Source organism: Oncorhynchus clarkii, chromosome 15 (genome assembly GCF_045791955.1).
Source record: "Oncorhynchus clarkii lewisi isolate Uvic-CL-2024 chromosome 15, UVic_Ocla_1.0, whole genome shotgun sequence".
Classification (NCBI taxonomy): domain Eukaryota; kingdom Metazoa; phylum Chordata; class Actinopteri; order Salmoniformes; family Salmonidae; genus Oncorhynchus; species Oncorhynchus clarkii.
In genome coordinates this window covers 34651440-34668004 of record NC_092161.1, presented here as the reverse complement: position 1 = coordinate 34668004, position 16565 = coordinate 34651440, and the positions used below count along the sequence as shown (strand labels likewise).

Sequence of the window (16565 nt, the reverse complement as noted above, 5' to 3'; positions counted from 1 at the left end):
AGAGATTGTGAATGTCAAGCATCCCAGCCAAGGTCAGGACAAGTGACGAGCAGTAAAGAGTTTCTTGTGAGGACTGGGATGTGTCCCAAATGGCAGCCTATTCTCTATATATTACATTACTGGTCGAAAGTAGTGCACTTTACAAGAATAGGGTGCCATTTGGGATGAAACACTGGATGAATAGGGTCTGGTTGCTTTGCATTCCTGTGGTGCAGTCGGTCTCTCCGTCCATCCAGAGAATAGAGCCATCCAAACCCAAATAAGATTCCACAACATAACATCGTCCCCAAGCGAGGCTTGACTTTCAGCTTTGCTTCTAAAACGATTACAGAGCTTTTGAAGGAACGAAGCGGAGGAGGAGGAGAAGAACAAATATGAGAACAAAAAAAGACAGAGAGAAGAATAAAAAAAGTAAAGAAAATACAAGACGGTTGAGATCAAAAGTCAACCACTGGAGTATAATCAAACCACTTTATCTCCTTTGAGCATTGATTGATGTTTCTGGCTCGTCCTTTAGCGTGTAAATGGCAATAGACTGTGAGTGTATATGGATTATCAGAACATGGTTAGTACACAGGCAAGTGCACACACACACACACACACACACACACACACACACACACACACACACACACACACACACACACACACACACACACACACACCTTTCTACTGAAGATAGACACCATTAAGGTATCAAGCCATTGAGGAGTGTTTCACTTAACCAAGCCTCTCTGAGCGATGTGTGTTATTTCGCAAGTACACACAGATGCCTGGACATTCTCCTCTATACTCTTAGAAATAAGGGTACAGTTAGGGTACAAAATGTACCCTGGGGTACAACAAATATTAAATACACATAATGTACCTTCAGAGGTACACATAATGATCTCACATGGTGCTGTTTGGTACCTTTTTTGGGTATATGTGCAGACAATTTAGTATAATGGTACATTTTTGTACCCAATATTTTTCAAAAGTATGTGGATACCTGCTCTTCAAACATCTCATTCCAAAATCATGGGCATTAATATGGAGTTGTTCCCCCCTTTGCTGCTATAGTAGCCTCCACTCCTCTGGGAAGGCTTTCCACTAGATGTTGGAACATTGCTGCGGGGACTTGCTTCCATTCAGCCACAACAGCATCGTGAGGTCGGGCACTGATGTTAGACGAGTAGGCCTGGCTCGCAGTCGGCGTTACAATTCATCCCAAAGGTGTTTGATGGGGTTGAGATCAGGGCTCTGTGCAGCCCAGTCAAGTTCTTCCACAACGATCTTGACAAACCAGTTCTGAATGGACCTTGCTTAGCGCACGGCGCATTGTCATGCTGAAACAGGAAAGGGACTTCCCCAAACTGTTTACACAAAATTGGAAGCACAGAATCGTCTAGAATGTCATTGTATGCTGTAGCATTAAGATTTCCTTTCAATGGAACTTAGGCACCTAGCCCGAATCATGAAAAACAGCCCCAGATCATTATTCTTCCTCCAAGAAACTTTACAGTTGGCACTATGCATTCGGGCAGGTAGCATTCTCCAAAACCCAGATTTGTCCGTCAGACTGCCAGATGGTGAACCGTGATTTATCACTCCAGAGAACGCTTTTCCACTGCGCTAGCCGACGCTTGGCATTGCACATGGTGATCTTAGGCTTATGTGCGCCTTCTCGGCCATGGAAACCCATTTCATGAAGCTCCCGACAAAGAGTTATTTTGCTGACATTGCTTCCAGAGGCAGTTTGGAACTCGGTAGTGAGTGTTGCAACCAAGGACAGATGATTTTTACGTGCTTCAGCACTCAGCGGTCCAATTCTGTGAGCTTGTGTGGCATACAACTTTGCGGATTGAGCCGTTGTTTCTCCTAGACGTTTCCACTTCACAAGAACTGCACTTACAGTTGACCGGAATAGCTCTAGCAGGTCTGAAATTTGATGAACTGACTTGTTAGAAAGGTGGCATCCTATGACGGTGCCACGTTGAAAGTCACTGTGCTCTTCAGTAAGGACATTCTACTGCCAATGTTTGACTATGGAGATTGCATAGCTGTGTGCTCGATTTTATATACCTGTCAGCAACGGGTGTGGCTGAAATAGATGAATCCACATGTATATATAGTGTAAAATCATCGCACTCTACGGTGAAGTCACATTTCTCTTTTCCAGGGTACAAATGCATTTTGTGTAACCTCAATACCCACCATAAGGTACAATGATTAATTTGTGCCACTTATAAGGAACTAACGGCTTTGTCAAAGTAACCAAATTTCCATCCACAGTTTTAAGTGAATGAAGTCATTCCGTATACAACATTTATCACGTCAGCCGTGATGGAAACAAAACGTGTTGGTAGAATTTGATAAATGCTACAATTTGTTTGTTCGACATGAGATCTTTTTGTGTCTGTCAAATGTATTATACGAGAAATGGCAGTGGATATGCCTTTATGTGCAAATATTGATATAATAACATAATTTCAAAGTAAACTTGGAGTCGATGATATGGTCTGTTGTCCTGCCACTACAACTTTGTAAACTAGTTGTTGTTCCCTACACTCGCAATAGCACCTGCTGACCATGTGTATGTGACCAATACAATTTGATTTAATTTGATTCGTCATCCTGCCATCAGTCAGGATGTGGCCCAAGTTAATTGACAGAATGCCAGGGCGAATTGCAGAGGTCTTGAAAAAGAAGGATCAAAACTATGAAATAACACATATGGAATCATGTAGTAACCAAAAAGTGTTAAACAAATCAAAATATGTTTGAGATTTGAGATTCTGCAAAGTAGCCATCCTTAGCCTTGATGACAGCTTTGCTTTGGAATGCTTTGGAATGCTTTCCAAAAGTCTTGAAGTAGATCCCACATATACTGAGTACTTGTTGGCTGCTTTTCCTTCACTCTGCGGTCCAACTCATCCCAAAAAATCTCAATTGGGTTGAGGTCGGGTGATTGTGGAGGCCAGGTCATCTGATGCAGCACTCCATCACTCTCCTTCTTGTTCAAATAGCCCTTACACAGCCTGGAAGTATGTTTTGGGTCATTGTCCTGTTGAAAAACAAATGACAGTCCCACTAAGTTCAAGCCAGATGGGATGGTGTATTGTTGCAGAATACAGTGGTAGCCATGCTGGTTAAGCGTGCCTTGAATTCTAAAGAAATCACTGACATTGTCACCAGCAAACACCCCCACACCTTCACACCTCCTCCTCCATGGTTCACGGTGGGAACCATACATGCAGAGATCATCCGTTCACCTACTCTGCATCTCACAAAGACACGACGGTTGGAACCGAAAATCTCAAATCATCAGACCAAAAGACAGATTTCCACCGATTGAATGTCCATTGCTCGCATTTCTTTGCCCAAGTAAGTCTCTTTTTCTTATTAGTGTCATTTAGTAGTGATTTCTTTGCAGCAATTCGACCATGAAGGCCTGCTTCATGCAGTCACCTCTGAACAGTTGATGTTGAGATGTGTTTGTTAGTTGAACTCTGTGAAGCATTTATTTGGGCTGCAATTTGTGAGGTTCTGTTAACTCGAATGAACTTATCCTCTGCAGCAGAGGTAACTCTGGTTCTTCCTTTCCTGTGGCGGTCCTCATGAGAGCCAGTTTCATCATAGTGCTTGATGGTTTTTGCGACTGCACTTGAAGAAACTTTCAATGTTCCACATTGACTGACCTTCATACCTTAAAGTAATGATGGACTGTCATTTCTCTTTGCTTCTTTGAGCAGTTTTGCCGTAATATGGACTTGGTCTTTTGCCAGATAGGGCTATCTTCTGTGTACCACCCCTACCTTGTCACAACACAACTGATTGGCTCAAACACATTAAGAATTAAAGAAATTCCTCAAATTAAATTAACAAGGCACACCTATTAATTGAAATGCATTCCAAGTGACTACCTCATGAAGCTGGTTGAGAGAATGGCAAGAGTGTGCAAAGCTGTCATCAAGGCAAAGGGTGGCTACACTGAAGGATCTCTAATGTAAAATATATTTTGATTTGTTTAACACTTTTTTGGTTACTACATGATTCCATATGTGCTATGTCATAGTTCTCATGTCTTCACAATTATTCTACATTGTAGAAAATAGTAAAAATAAAGAAAAATCCTTGAATGAGTAAGTGTGTCCAAACTGTATATACTGTATATATACAGTACCAGGTTTTCCAGAACTGTGGGTGCGCTCCACCTCAACCTTCCTATGATCCATCTGTAGCTTTTGGTGACAATAATTCTCACGTTCTCCTCAGACACTTTACAGGTCTCATGTGGAGACTCTGTTATGCTATCCACAGCATTGTCCTTCTCAATAATCTGTTTTCCCAGTGATCTGTAATAATGATTCACAGACAGTACTGATGTCAACAAGCTTCATTTGTTGTCATCTCACTGCAGTCTATTTCAGGACATCCACCTATCCCTGGGAGAACGGCAAACGTTTTTTTCCTTTTGCTTTTTCAATTGCTTGTAGACATATTTTTGTTAATTTTAAAGATCATGCACCTGTGATAGCAAAACACTGTACTCTCCATTACTCCAACCTTCTTTAACTTTGGGCAGCATGATGGTAGCAATGTAGGCTAATGCTGGTACTCCACACAATTCCAGCCACCACAGCTTGCATGAATAAAGGAAACAGCAACAAACAGCCACAAGCTCAGGACTATCTGCAGTCCCAGCCACGAGGGCTAACCGCATTACCAGCTGTGTTCAAACTGTCAAGGAATTCTGGGTAGCATCGCCAAGCAGCAGCTCTTCAGACTTTAGCGGTTGGCAGTATGCCGGGACAGATAGTAGAGGTCCCAGCAACTGAGGCTAACAGGGATCCAAATTAAACAGGTAGACTGGTAAACAAACACTTTCTCAGAAACTTTCAAAACAACAAACCTGAGCTCTCTCTCGTTCCTCATTGAGCATGCGTTGCACTCTGATGACATATTAGTCTGTGAGGAGGTTTGTGCCAATTGAATGTCAGCATGCGTAGTACATCAAGGCCACTCCATCTCTAGTTGAGTGATGTTATGATAGGGTAGGAACCAACGTGTTGGTCAGTGTTTCCCAGGGGACCCTAATCACATTTTAATAGATGTTGCATTTAGACAAATATTTTAGAATAGACTATCTGATGCAGAACATGCTGTTGCACAAACAACTTGATGATCTACAACACCTCTGGTAGCAACCTGTATTAGAGTTATCGTTTGCTTCTCTGTAGCTAGTGAATTTAGCTAAATTACATTTAGCTAGCTAGTTAGCGATTAGCATTAGCATTATTTTAGGCACATGTCAGCTTCCTTTGACTAACTAACTCACATTTTGCAGAGAGCAACATACACAAACTAATAGTATAATAGAGATATATGTGGATTCATATTTAGACGCAACGTGGAAAGCAGCATCGTTCGTGCCTTGGAGGAATATGTTTAGTGCATGAATTGACAGCATTCTGAGAGAATAAACAGCGTGGAGGAACTGTGTGCTACCTGCTTTAGTGAAGGGGCAGGATTTAGTGTGTGTGGCCCGGAAACTGTAAGCAAGTAGCATCGGGAGGCAGTCTGTTTTGTTTGAGCAGTGTAGAGAAGGGTGTTGAGGTGAAATATTGTTCCGCATTGAATCTTTTATTGGATTTTCTTTTAGTCACACTGGTGCTCCCAAAATAAAACTCCAGGTCGCACAGCAAAATATTTTGTTTCAGATGCGACCAAATTGGTCACACTTTAGACCCCTGAGTGCACTACTTTTTACCATAGCCCTAATGGTCTTTGTGAAAAGTACTGCATTAAATAGGGAATAGGGCGCCATTTGGGATGCAACCATTGGCTGTTGTCTTGGTGTGTGTATGGGCCGGTTGGTTGTTTTTCCTGGAGGAAGAGAAGAGAATCACCGTACACGGAGTCTCATTAGCAGTCGAGCAACATATCGGCCTAAAGAGAGCCTGGGCTGTCACTGGGGAAGAGTTTGTTTGCTTATTTGATTATTTTCCTGCTTTACCAAAGGGCACATTCCTAGTGAAAATGGTTAATGGCCTGTGATTGAGGAGTATCATCATATCTCATAAAGTATTTACAGACCCTGATAGGCCCCAATGGTTTGCTAGGCCTGGTGGGTATGGTCTCTCCGCGCCTCCCAAGCAAGCAGTTATATTCTATCTATTTTCTCCTCGCGCTCCCGTTTGCTACACTCCCTTCACTGCCTGGCCCTGTTTACCCCACAGTAATGGGCTGGAAATCGGGGAACATTTAAGGAATAAAGCAAGTGAACAGAGACATAATGCATCAGGCTAGGCTGGTTCCGACTCGGCATTCCCAAGTCAATCTAGCTGTGTGTCAGTCAGCGCCTTCCTGAAACGTGTTCCAAATGGCACATTATTCCCTACATAATGCAAAGCACTACTTTTGATCAGTGCCCTATGGACCCTGGTCAAAAGTAGTGCACCTCAAAGGTACTAGGGTGCCATTTGAGAGTCACATATATGCTACAGTATGTGGGAATCTGTGGGGAGCAGCCCAGTCTTGGAGGCTCCCATGGTGGTGGTGGTGGGGAAAGTGGGGCCTAGCTCTGCTCTCAGCATCTTTTTCATGGTCCCCCATCCCCCACTGGGCGATGGAGTTTGTAATATGGCACAGACAGAAACACTTTTTGTACTTGCGCCATGGCAACGCCTTGGTCTCTGGCGGAGCACAAATCAAATCTAAGTTTATTGGTCGCATTCACAGATTTGCTGATGTTATTGCAGGAGCAGCGAAATTATTGTGTTTTTAATAATACACAACAATATGCACATACTCCAAAAAGGTAAAATAAAGAAATTAAGATGTATCAGAACGAACAATATAAGAGTCCGGAATATAAATATATATAGGTATATACAGTACCAGTCAAACGTTTGGACAAACCTACTCATTCAAGGATTTTTCTTTATTTTTTACTGTTTTCTACATTGTAGAATAATAGTGAAGACATCAAAACTCAGAAATAACACATATGGAATCATGTTGTAACCATAAAGTATTCAACGAATCAAAATATATTTTCTATTTGAGAATCTTCAATGTAGCCACCCTTTGCCTTGATGACAGCTTTGCACACTCTTGGCATTCTCTCAACCAGCTTCAAGAATTAGTCACCTAGAATGCATTTCAATTAACAGGTGTGCCTTGTTAAAAGTTAATTTGTGGAATTTATTTCCTTTTTAATGCGTTTGAGCCAATCAATTGTGTTGTGACAAGGTAGGGGTGGTGTACAGAAGATTGCCCTATTTGGTATTAGATCAAGTCCATCTTAAATAAGCAAAGATAAACAACATTACATCATTACTTTAAGGCATCCACACTAGCAGTGGACATTAGACGGGTGGAAATTTGTCCTTTGGTCTGATGACTCTTTGTGAGACGCAGAGTAGGTGAAAGGATGATGGGGGAGGAGGTGTGATGGTGTGGGGGTGGCTGCTTTGGTAGTGACACTGTCGGTGATTTAGCATGGCTAACACAGCATTCTGCAGTGATACGCCATCCCATCTGGTTTGCGCTTTGTGGGACTATCTTTTGTTTTTCAACAAGACAATGACATAGTTTTGATGACTTTACTAATATTCTACAATGTAGAAAATAGTACAAACAATCTTGAAAAACCCTTGAATGAGTAGGTAGGTGTCACGCTCTGACCTTTATATCTCTGTTTTCTTTATATTTTGGTTGGGTCAGGGTGTGACGAGGGTGGGTATGCTAGTTTTGTATTGCCTATGTTTTTTTTTATGTCTAGAGGTTTTGTTGGTCTAGGTATTTATATGTCTATGGCGGCCTGATATGGTTCCCAATCAGAGGCAGCTGTTTATCGTCGTCTCTGATTGGGGATTATATTTAGGTGGCCGTTTTCCCTTTTGTGTTTGTGGGTTCTTGGTCTATGTTTAGTTGCCTGTCTGCACTATTCATATTAGCGTCACAGTTCGTTTTGTTATATTGTTCAGTGTTTCATTCTTTAATAAAGAAGAATGTATGCATACCACGCTGCACCTTGGTCTCCTTGGTATAATGGACATGACAGTAGGTGTGTCCAATCTTTTGACTTGTACTGTGTATATATATATATATATATATATACATATATATATATATTTTTTTTTACAATTTGTCATTTTTGTTCACCACCCCCATCCCGACCCAGTCCATTGTTTGGTTGCACCTGTTTATCTGCCTTTTACAGAGCTCGTAAGGTCTCCCAGTCTGCCATGTACGGAGATTAAGTGACCAGTATCCAAACATGAGATGCGTTGACTTGTCGGGTGAATGTAGCAAGCTACCTGGTTTAAATATCAACAGTACACTCTAAAAACATGCTGGGTTAAAAACACCCCAGAACTGGGTAAATAGAGGACAGAACACACGTTGGGTTATTTTTGACCCAGCCAGTTGGCGTTGCTTTCAGATAGTTATTTTTGGACACCAATGAGAGTAAATGTCATTCTGTTTTTTTTATTATAAGAAAAAATATTTCACCTTTATTTTAACTAGGTAGGCCAGTTGAGAACAAGTTCTCATTTACAACTGCGACCTGGCTAAGATAAAGCAAAGCAGTGCGACACAAACAACACAGAGTTACACTTGGGATAAACAAACGTACAGTCAATAACACAATAGAAAACCTATATACAGTGTGTGCAAATGTAGTACGATTAGAGAGGTAAGGCAATAAATAGGTCATAGTGGCAAAATAATTGCAATTTAGCAATTAAACACTGGGTGAAAAAAACTATATGGGGGTGAGGTAGTTGGGTGGGTTATTTACAGATGGGCTGTGTACAGGTGCAATGATCGGTAAGCTGCTCTGACAGCTGATGCTTAAAGTTAGTGAGGGAGAAATAAGCCTCCAACTTCATTGATTTTTGCAATTCGTTCCAGTCATTGTCAACAGAGAACTGGAACGAAAGGCGGCCAAAGGAGGAGTTGGCTTTGGGGATGACCAGTGAAATATACCTGCTGGAGCACATGCTACGGGTGGGTCCTACTATGACGACCAGTGACCTGAGATAAGGCAGTGCTTTACTGATCACCAGAGGAATAGAGGAGTAGGAAACGGGTACGGTTAAAGGCTATAAGAACTGGTCGGGGACAAAGAATAAGAGGAGCAGATTTCTGGGCATGGTAAAATAGATTCGGGGCATAATTTACTGACTATGGTAGGTTGTGAGTTTAGTGGAGGTAAACCTAGGTGTTGAGTGACGATGAGAGGTTTTGTTCTCTGGAAGCACTAGTTAAGCCTGGTGAGGTCTCCGCATGTGTGTGGGTTGGGTCAAAAGAGCTATCTAAGGCATTTTGAGCGGTACTGAGGGCTCTACAGTGAAATAAAACAATAAGAACTAGCAAAGACTGCAGTAGACAAGGCGATGAATGGGCAGAGAGCATCAATTAGGTATATACAGAACCTTATTTCCAGGCTTGCGCCGACAGGTACACAAAATGAGGTACCGTGTTATTGAAACAGTCCAGGGAGCATCAGCTCTGTAGCCGAGTGATCATAGGGTCAAAAGAGCAGCAATAGGTGAGTCAGGATTCCATTCGGTAGTCACTACTACACTAGGCGAGCAGGGGACACTGCGTTCCGAAAAGCTAGCGGGCCGGGGCTAAGTAGATGGTTCTTCTGCGACATCGTATCAGAATAGCCTGTTAAGACCACATTGGGCGATCACGTCGGTAGTCCAGTCGTGATGGATCGGCGGGGCTCCGTGTCGACAGTAAATGGTCCAGGCTGGCTGGTGACCGAGAAAAATTAGAAGACCGCTACCCATGGCTAACAAAGATTAGTAGCTAGTTAGCTGGCTAGAGCCTGATGGAAGTTCCAGATATAAGGAATAGAAATAGCAAATCTGTACCACATTGGGTGAGGAGGGTTGCAGGAAAGTATATTTAGTGAGAGTTAGTGAGATTAAGATGTATATGAAAAAGACCGGCTATTTACACGGGAAAGACAAACACACACATCCTACTGCTACGCCATCTTGAAGAGCAAAAATGTTCTCTTGTATAGTTAACAAATGTTAAGGTAGATCACTGACACTTTTGTACTTAAAGAGATTCTCCGTTAGTTTGTATAGTTCTGTAGCGCTCACCAACCAAAAGTGGTACACAAAAATTGCTGTTTCAGCATTCTGTGGCATGTCATTTCATTCTCAGCCATTGATTCTGTTACTGCAAGTTATTGCTAGTTTGACCACCAGAGGGCATCTTTGAGAAGCATTTTATCGTATTCCGTATTGGCATAACCAGAGAATTTAAAACGTTTTTTTGTAATAACATAATATATGGGATTGATTTTAAGAAATTTGGCTTAATTCATTTGATTAATATTATGGTGTTTCCATTCAGAGAAATTGTCCGTTTGTAAATTCAGACCGTTTCGTTCTCGTAGAGCAGACTGGACGTTCGGGCCGAGGAGTAGGGTTGATTTAAGCGCTCTGGGCTTACAACGGCAGTCAAGCACCCAAGCTAACGTTGGTTAGCTACTTCCAGACACAAAAGAGACCACTCTGACCATTTTACTTGCCCTAGCAGAGCTGGTAAGTCAGTTTTCATGTTAACCAGAGTGTTGGTGACTGTAAATGTGCTGCTGGAAACAATTGAACAATTATGCTTTTTATCCGACGTTTGCTGACACCGGCCATTTTAGTGCATTTTTCACCCTGCCAGCTCCTATTAGTTCTATTGAGCACTGTGGCACCAACTCACCTTCCGAACATTCTATTCCCAGCTCATTGTTCAACGTCACAATGCCTGCTCACGTTGTTTTTTTTTGTTAAAATGTAAACAACAAAAATAATATTGGAACTCTGCGGTCTTCCCATTGTTTCCTATGGGGGACATATAGGCATGTCTGTCTATTTTGCCAAATATCTCGCAATGTGTATATTTAGATTATTTTCAAATCAGGTGTAACCGATAGCTAGTTAGCGGGGTGCGCGCTAATAGCGTTTCAATCGCTGATGTCACTCTCTCTGAGACCTTGAAGTAGTTGTCCGTCTTGCTCTGCAAGGGCTGCTGCTTTTATGGAGCGATGGGAAACAATGCTTCGAGGGGGACTGTTATCTATGTCTGCAGAGGGTTCCTGGTTCAAGCCTAGTAAGGGGCGAGGAGAGGGACGGAGGCAAAACTGTTACACGGGCACCATTTTAATCAGAAGAATCTCCTCTTTGTAATTATGTAAGTCTGGGCAGCAAGCTTTTTTTTCTCTTTTTTCCCCCCCTACCTTTTCATTACGCAGACATAAGCACAGTTGACACCATCGAGATGCAGATGTTTACTTTCTACACAAGTTGTTTTTGTCCAACAAACAGATTGTAGTGGTGAAATTAAAGAGATACATTTTTTATGGAATTCTAAGCATCACTCCAGTCAAAACAGGCTCTGCGAACGTTCGATTCCATTAATGGGCTCGCGCTAGTGTTCCAGTCTTTCAGCCTTGGGTGAATTTTGACGAGTTCTATTGTCCAGGCCATAGACAGCCAGGGCGAATTTACGAAAGCACCCAAATGTCCATTGAGAAAGTACAACGACTATACCATTTAGCTAAGCTAAGAATGATGAGAATAATCAAGTCAATAAATGTTGGGTAGTTAGATAGCCTATAGTTAATATACTGGTAAGTTTGATGTATAACTTACTAACGTTAGGTTAGCTAACATACCGGTACATACTGCTATTATATGCTATGTGGTTCGTAAGGACAGTGTAGCTAACTAATTGTCAGCCAACATAACGTGTAAGGTAACTTATTTGAAAAGTCATTACTTTATTACATTGAGTAGTAAGCTACCCCTTAGTTGTTAGGGCAAATCTGGTCTGTGATAGGAGGGGGGGGGGGGGGGGGGGGGGTTCACACTTAATTGTTCAACTATTAGCACCCCTCCCCAACTTGCAACAAATTTCTGTTCCCATCTCATTCCTTTCCCTCTTCCACGCATCATCATTCTGCTCCTGAGTGGCTCGCTTGTGGAAGTGCTGGCAGGATATGGCAGCATCTTCGGTAGTGCGTCAAGAATTCTGCATACAGTAGCGCGTTTGTATGAAGGTGTGGTTATTCACAGAAATTGTTATATGCTATGGAGGTACATTTGTCTTTTTGTCGAGAGCAAAACTTTTTTTTTTTTTCAATCATAAATAAAGCAACTTTTTTCCAACACAAAGGAAGTCAAAGCGGACACCTACGAAGATGGCATCTCAGGTAAGCAGCACTGGGCTGTAATATCCTAAAAATCTGCTGCTTTAGATTGAACGGTCATATCTCAGTTATTGTTTTCATATCTATAAAAAATAAGCTGTTTTCTTTACTTTCAGAGAGCGAGCTGACCAAGAGGTCGAAAATGTAGATATTGCCAGATGTTCACTGTCCGAGGAACAGGCCGTGGAAGCTTTATTGCTGGCAAAAGTGTCCATAACTAGAGGTAATTAAACTGTTCTGTGTTCTTTTTCTCCGTCTCTGCCTGTCTTGTGGTACATGGAACCTGTCTCACATGCATTAATTAAAAAACCCTTAAGATGTCAGCTGCTAATTTTCAGATTTACACCACATAAACACAGCCATTTTCACTGAACTATAATTTTCCCTGGTGATTCGCCTTGCTATAACCAAGTGGTGAGACACATAGCCCACTATATGTAAATGTTTCCGGCACACTCCGATTTGTCTGCATCACATACTGTATCTTCTATTGACATTATCTTCTATTGTTTGTCCTCATGTGTCTGTTTTTCAGCATAAAGTACTCTGTAGCCAATTAGTGTGGACACCAGGTGAAACCACACACACACAATAACAGTCTCTTTTATTCACTTCATCCCCTCTCCCCCTTCTCCCTAAATCCTCTAGGTTATATCAGCTGTTTTGGTGAACCCCTCCTGCATCTGAACTGGCTGACACAGAGGGCACAGCATGATCATAAGTGAGATGTCACTTGGTCAGGTCAACAGGAAGTATTATGATAGAGATGTTTTACATTGAAATACAGACATCAATGTAGTAGTCCTGGAGTTAATGATCCAAGGGCAGTTTTGCATTTCACCTCCTGATTTAAGATGGGGGAAAAAACAAGGCTTAATCATGCTCTCTCTCTATCTATTTGTCACTCGTCTGCAGGTATGTGTTGATGTGAGAGGAAGCCAGTCCTATCATCGCCACCTCACCCGCTCTTAAGATAACCTTCGGGCCAACTTGGGGGCTCAAGGCTGGTTAGGAGACACCGCAATTGTGATGAACTGAGAGAATATTAGGGTAGCACTGTAATTCATGAATGCTGTCTACCGCTGTTCTTACCTCTTTCCTATTCTGTCTTCTACACCTCTCTCCACCTCGTTTTTCTTCCTCGTTTTATAATGCACACATATGTGCATTGAAGTACAGATTCAACTTGTATTTATAATATTACAATTATCATAATTATAATGCATGTATGTATTTGTAACACCTGGATAATGAATTTCTTTCAATAAAGCGTTTCACATTCTTCACTGGTTGAAATTAAGTACCTCATTGAAATAATATCCTTTGTCCTCAGATTAATGCAGATGAAGGGAGTTAGATATGCATATTTTTTTTTTGTATATATGAATTACAAATCAATCATGTTTCTAGTCTATTGCATAGTTACAATGTGTAATCATTGATGTCCCAGGAGCAGGAGTGGTAAACATTGTTGACGTGTATAGTTGTAATACATACATGCAGACACAGCATCATTCAAATAATGGAGTTTGACATGACTGAAAAATAATGTCTCAGAGAACCGCACCTTTATTTGCCAGGGAAGAGTACATGATCAGTGAATATATTCAATGTACAGGCTACAATGTTGGAATCTCATGCATGGTAATAACTACAGAACATGTGTATATAGGACTTGCATCCTTGGCGCAATAAAGTTATTACAATGGGGCAAAAAAGTATTTAGTCAGCCACCAATTGTGCAAGTGCTCCGACTTAAAAAGATGAGAGAGGCCTGTAATTGTCATCATAGGTACACTTCAACTATGACAGACAAAATTAGGGAATAAAATCCTGAAAATCACATTGTAGGATTTTTAATGAATTTATTTGCAAATTATGGTGGAAAATAAGTATTTGGTCACCTACAAACAAGCAAGATTTCTGGCTCTCACAGACCTGTAACTTCTTCTTTAAGAAGCTCCTCTGTCCTCCACTCGTTACCTGTATTAATGGCACCTGTTTGAACTTGTTATCAGTATAAAAGACACCTGTCCACAACCTCAAACAGTCACACTCCAAACTCCACTATGGCCAAGACCAAAGAGCTGTCAAAGGACACCAGAAACAAAATTGTAGACCTGCACCAGGCTGGGAAGACTGAATCTGCAATAGGTAAGCAGCTTGGTTTGAAGAAATCAACTGTGGGAGCAATTATTAGGAAATGGAAGACATACAAGACCACTGATAATCTCCCTCGATCTGGGGCTCCACGCAAGATCTCACCCCGTGGGGTCAAAATGATCACAAGAACGGTGAGCAAAAATCCCAGAGCCACACGGGGGGACCTAGTGAATGACATGCAGAGAGCTGGGACCAAAGTAGCAAAGCCTACCATCAGTAACACACTACGCCGCCAGGGACTCAAATCCTGCAGTGCCAGACGTGTCCCCCTGCTTAAGCCAGTACATGTCCAGGCCCTGTCTGAAGTTTGCTAGAGAGCATTTGGATGATCCAGAAGAAGATTGGGAATGTCATATGGTCAGATGAAACCAAAATATAACTTTTTGGTAAAAACTCAACTCAACGTGTTTGGAGAACAAAGAACGCTGAGTTGCCTCCAAAGAACACAATACCTACTGTGAAGCATGGGGGTGGAAACATCATGCTTTGGGGCTGTTTTTCTGCAAAGGGACCAGGACGACTGATCCGTGTAAAGGAAAGAATGAATGGGGCCATGTTTCGTGAGATTTTGAGTGAAAACCTCCTTCCATCAGCAAGTGCATTGAAGATGAAACGTGGCTGGGTCTTTCAGCATGACAATGATCCCAAACACACAATGATCCCAAACACCCGGGCAATGAAGGAGTGGCTTCGTAAGAAGCATTTCAAGGTCCTTGAGTGGCCTAGCCAGTCTCCAGATCTCAACCCCATAGAAAATCTTTGGAGGGAGTTGAAAGTCCGTGTTGCCCAGCAACAGCCCCAAAACATCACTGCTCTAGAGGAGATCTACATGGAGGAATGGGCCAAAATACCAGCAACGGTGTGTGAAAACCTTGTGAAGACTTACAGAAAACGTTTGACCTCTGTCATTGCCAACAAAGGGTATATAACAAAGTATTGAGATAAACTTTTGTTATTGACCAAATACTTATTTTCCACCATAATTTGCAAATAAATAAATAAAAAATCCTACAATGTGATTTTCTTAATTTTTTTCTTCTAATTTTGTCTGTCATAGTTGAAGTGTACCTATGATGAAAATTACAGGCCTCTCTCATCTTTTTAAGTGGGAGAACTTGCACAATTGGTGGCTGACTAAATACTTTTTTGCCCCACTGTATATATATATTATATGTATATTTTTTTAATTCTCAGAACATTAACCATGTGTGTTAGCTTCTTTTGTACTGTTCTGTAGTTTCGACCCAATGATTAGTCTGACAAACAAATAACTTTGCGTCCTGCAGGCCCAGGCATGGATCAAAGCTGGCGAGACATTCAATAACGTCATCTTCACATGAGAATCAACCGTGGCCCTTGAGCAATTTGCTCAAAATTGCTACAGAAAAAAAGGAAGACGATCAAGAAGATTAACGAAAGCATTAAGATGGTTATGAAGAAATAATGTTTTGAGTTAGAAATGTAACACTTTAGAGTACTTAAGCATCAAATACATTGTAAGTTGAGGGATTTTCACAGCAGTAGCTAGGCTTATAAAAGCATGTTGTACTGCTAATAGGAATCATTTGCATGATGGGCAACATTCTTTACTGTAACCACAATGTCACACATAATTTGCATCTACCTTTCCAATTACTTTTAGAGTTTGGGAATTACAAATGTGCGCTTTCGTTTCAGTTACATTGTTTTAGTTCCAACGTGCAGACTTTTTTTCTTTCAATTATTGTTTTATGTAGGATGCTAGGCTGACTAAATACTTTTTTTGTCCCACTGTATATTCTACTCTATCCATAGGCTTCATTAATGCCATTTAGACTTGAAGTTGATACAACTATGATAGCTGAGGTTCATAGATAGGTTCTAAACTAATATTCATACCAAACGTTTTAGGGTCCATGCACAGATCGGCTACATACCGTAGCTAGCTACACATCCATATGCGTACAGTTATTTTTATCCTCCACTACACAATCAACAAGTAAATAGTTAGCTAGCTATGTTACTGGAGCTGCATCGCAAGGCAAGCTTACACAATTGTACATTCAATTTGCAGTAAATGCTTTAGCTAGCTAGATTCTTTACATCCACTGTTTCACAAGACGACAGCCTAGTTTGCTGCTTTTCTCAGGAGTCCCTAAAACATTAAACCACACGAATTACAAATTCATTGTCCTAACACTAGCTA

General features: G+C 41.4%; 1 protein-coding gene across 1 annotated transcript in view; it reads left to right on the top strand.

Annotated features, from left to right (window-relative positions):
• The window catches only part of LOC139367230 (cadherin-6-like), a 43247-nt gene that overhangs the window by 896 nt on the left and 25786 nt on the right, over nucleotides 1-16565 (top strand). The window lies entirely within an intron of this gene.